Source organism: Anopheles stephensi, chromosome X, assembly GCF_013141755.1.
Source record: "Anopheles stephensi strain Indian chromosome X, UCI_ANSTEP_V1.0, whole genome shotgun sequence".
NCBI classification, from domain to species: domain Eukaryota; kingdom Metazoa; phylum Arthropoda; class Insecta; order Diptera; family Culicidae; genus Anopheles; species Anopheles stephensi.
Genome location: NC_050201.1, coordinates 20,264,790 through 20,268,813, shown reverse-complemented (window position 1 = coordinate 20,268,813; position 4,024 = coordinate 20,264,790). Strand labels below are relative to the sequence as shown.

At 46.1% G+C, this 4,024-nt stretch overlaps 1 long non-coding RNA gene across 1 annotated transcript; it reads left to right on the top strand.

Annotated features, from left to right (window-relative positions):
• The first annotated feature begins 3,556 nt into the window (after window positions 1–3,556).
• On the top strand, window positions 3,557–3,778 carry LOC118514515. Its single transcript, XR_004906655.1, has 2 exons — window positions 3,557–3,613; window positions 3,687–3,778. It is a non-coding gene; the product is annotated as an uncharacterized LOC118514515 (long non-coding RNA).
• Window positions 3,779–4,024: the final 246 nt, after the last annotated feature.

Sequence of the window (4,024 nt, the reverse complement as noted above, 5' to 3'; positions counted from 1 at the left end):
GCATTGATATTCAGCAAAGGATGAAACATAACAATAACATAATCTCAAACCACTTGTTAAAATGTATTGTATCAAGTTCTACTCGCTGTCTATTAAAAGTATTAAGGAACAATGCACAATGTTTACATCAAATGGGTTTTGACCATACAGAAATCCCACTGTACAACAAAAATGACAGGCCACAGTGCTGTACACAAAAGATTCTAGGGGGGGCCTTCTCGAGTTTTTTACCGGTGAATTTTATCGATTTGACATGGCGACATTTTAGTCGAGTTATGTCAGAGTTTGTTTACAAAAACATATGGTATGAGGCTACAAACATGAACAAACAGCCTCGATTCTCAGTCCCTTGAGCAATTTCGCTACTTTATGGGTCATCTTCGCACATCAAATGTGGTCCCACAGAAGAATGAAGATATTTGGTTGCATTTTTCGTCAAAAAAATCGCAAGCGATACCACCACCGGCGCCTCCTCCGACGCTACCATCACTCTTCTCAATACCCTTCCCCTCGATCACCACGGAACTGTTATGTCCCAACTGACATTTTATAGCAGGCTTATAGCGGTTTTCGAGTTGTTTTCCCTAAATATCCCCAACTGACATTTTATAGCAGGCTTATAGCGGTTTTCGAGTTCTTTTAGCTAAATCTCGATACTAAATCTTGCCTTAGAGAGCAGCAGATTTAGGTAATTAAAACATTTCGAACGCGTGGTTTCACGTAGTTTTTCACCCATTTCCTTCGGATCCAAGCTGTCATAGGCCAGAGGCGCTATGGCAGCGCAAATCAAAACAAAGCAAACAATAACACTCGGATTATATTGTGATATGAATGAGTGATTTTTTATTTATTCAACAAACCCGTTCATGTTTCTTTCTCTCCGTTGCACTCCTCGTGTTCGCCAGTGTTCCTTTAGGGGGAAAAAACAAGACTGTGAGTTGAGAAATGATGCTCTTCGTCATACATGAGATGCTGCACCATACCTCATCTCTCGCAGAAAACATGTTACGGGAAGCGGCAAACACGAATCGATCGTCACAAACTGAATCTCCAGGCTACCGCAGCTCACCTACACGCAAATAAACGAACAATCCTTGCAACATCTGCATTCAAACACCGGGTCATGCGCTTCGGCTTATCCGTGCGCGTGCGACGTCCTCCCCCCATCACATTCAGAACACGACTGTCGCTCAGCGTGCTCAGGGCAGAGCCAATAAGGAAAGAGAGAAGCAGAAATTTGAAGGGGTGTCCAGACGGTTTTAAAATGCGCGCTGCATGCCAGTACCAAAACGGCGCGCGAGAAACAGTTCGAGCGCCCCTGCACACGTGTGTTCGCTCCTTCGCACTCAGGGGCTCTCAAGCGGAAGATCATGGTTCGAGCAGTGCACGGCACATTGCGGGAAGTGAGAAAATGTTTGAGCGCCTCTGCACGCGAGAGCAAACGGGTGTGTGCTGTGCTGCTCGTTCCAACGGCAAACTGGTATGGTGCTGAGCTGCTCTAAGAGCGTAACGAGCATTCGCGCATGAAGCGAGCAGTTATGGCGAGGATCGGGCAATTTTTTTTTTGAAATTTAGCCTCTTTTGTATAACAGATGTCAGTTGGGTGCCCAACTGACATTTTATAGCAGGCTTATAGCGGTTTTCGAGTTCTTTTAGCTAAATCTCGATACTAAATCTTGCCTTAGAGAGCAGCAGATTTAGCTAATTATAACAGTTCGAACGCGTGGTTTCACGTAGTTTTTTCACCCATTTTCTTCGGATCCAAGCTGTCATAGGCCAGAGGCGCCATGGCAGCGCAAATGAAAACAAAACAAACAATAACACTCGGATTAGATTGTGATATTACGCTGAATTATTATTTATTTAACAAACCCGTTAATGTATCTCACTATTCCGTTGCACTCCTCGAGTTCGCCAGTGTTCCTTTAGGAGAAAAACAAGACGGTGAGTTGAGAAATGGTGCTCTTCTGACCAATGGTATAACTGACATCTGTTATACAAAAAAGGCTAAATTTCAAAAAAAAAATTGCCCGATCCTCGCCATAACTGCTCGCTTCATGCGCGAATGCTCGTTACGCTCTTAGAGCAGCTCAACACCATGCCAGTTTGCCGTTGGAACGAGCAGCACAGCACACACCCGTTTGCTGTCGTGTGCAGAGGCGCTCAAACATTTTCTCACTTCCCGCAATGTGCCGTGCACTGCTCGAACCATGATCTTCCGCTTGAGAGCCCCTGAGTGCGAAGGAGCGAACACACGTGTGCAGGGGCGCTCGAACTGTTTCTCGCGCGCCGTTTTGGTACTGGCATGCAGCGCGCATTTTAAAACCGTCTGGAAACCCCTGCAAATTTCTGCTTCTCTCTTTCCTTATTGGCTCTGCCCTGAGCACGCTGAGCGACAGTCGTGTTCTGAATGTGATGGGGGGAGGACGTCTCATGCGCACGGATAAGCCGAGGCGCATGACCCGGTGTTTCAATGCAGATGGTGTTGGAATTGTTCGTGTATTTGCGTGTAGGTGAGCTGCGGTAGCCTGGAGATTCAGTTCAGTTGACGATCGATTCGTGTTTGCCGCTTCCCGAAACATGTTTTCTGCGAGAGATGAGGTATGGTTCAGCATCTCATGTACGGCGAAGAGCACCATTTCTCAACTCACAGACTTGTTTTTTCACCCTAAAGGAACACTGGCGAACACGAGGAGTGCAACGGAGAGAAAGAAACATGAACGGGTTTGTTAAATAAATAATAATTCAGCGTAATATCACAAACTAATCCGTGTGTTATTGTTTGCTTTGTTTTGATTTGCGCTGCCATAGCGCCTCTGGCCTATGACAGCTTGGATCCGAAGGAAATGGGTGAAAAAACTACGTGAAACCACGCGTTCGAACTGTTATAATTACCTAAATCTGCTGCTCTCTAAGGCAAGATTAAGCATCGAGAATTAGCTAAAAGAACTCGAAAACCGCTATAAGCCTGCTATAAAATGTCAGTTGGGCACCCAACTGACATCTGTTATACAAAAGAGGCTAAATTTCAAAAAAAAAATTGCCCGATCCTCGCCATAACTGCTCGCTTCATGCGCGAATGCTCGTTACGCTCTTAGAGTAGCTCAGCACCATACCAGTTTGCCGTTGGAACGAGCAGCACAACACACACCCGTTCGCTCTCGCATGCAGAGGCGCTCAAACATTTTCTCACTTCCCGCAATGTGCCGTGCACTGCTCGAACCATGATCCTCCGCTTGAGAGCCCCTGAGTGCGAGAGAGCGAACACACGTGTGCAGGGGCGCTCGAACTGTTTCTCACGCACCGTTTTGGTACTGGCATGCAGCGCGCATTTTAAAACCGTCTGAACACCCCTGCAAATTTCTGCTTCTCTCTTTCTTTATTCGCTCTGCCCTGAGCACGCTGAGCGACAGTCGTGTTCTGAATGTGATGGAGGGAGGACGCTGCACGCGCACGGATAAGCCGAGGCGCATGACCCGGTGTTTCAATGCAGATGGTGTTGGAATTGCTCGTGTATTTGCGTGTAGGTGAGCTGCGTTAGCCTGGAGATTCACTCGGTGATGATCGATTCGTGTTTGCCGCTTCCCGAAACATGTTTTCTGCTAGAGATGAGGTATGGTGCAGCATCTCATGTACGACGAAGAGCACCATTTCTCAACTCACCGTCTTGTTTTTTCCCCCTAAAGGAACACTGGGAACACGAGAAGTGCAACGGAGAGTGAGAAACATGAACGGGTTTGTTAAATAAATAATAATTCAGCGTAATATCACAATCTAATCCGAGTGTTATTGTTTGCCTTGTTTTTATTTGCGCTGCCATGGCGCCTCTGGCCTATGACAGCTTGGATATGAAGAAAATGGGTGAAAAAACTACGTGAAACCACGCGTTCGAACTGTTATAATTAGCTAAATCTGCTGCTCTCTAAGGCAAGATTTAGTATCGAGATTTAGGTAAAAGAACTCGAAAAACGCCATAAGGCTGCTATAAAATGTCAGTTGGGCACCCAACTGACATCTGTTATAC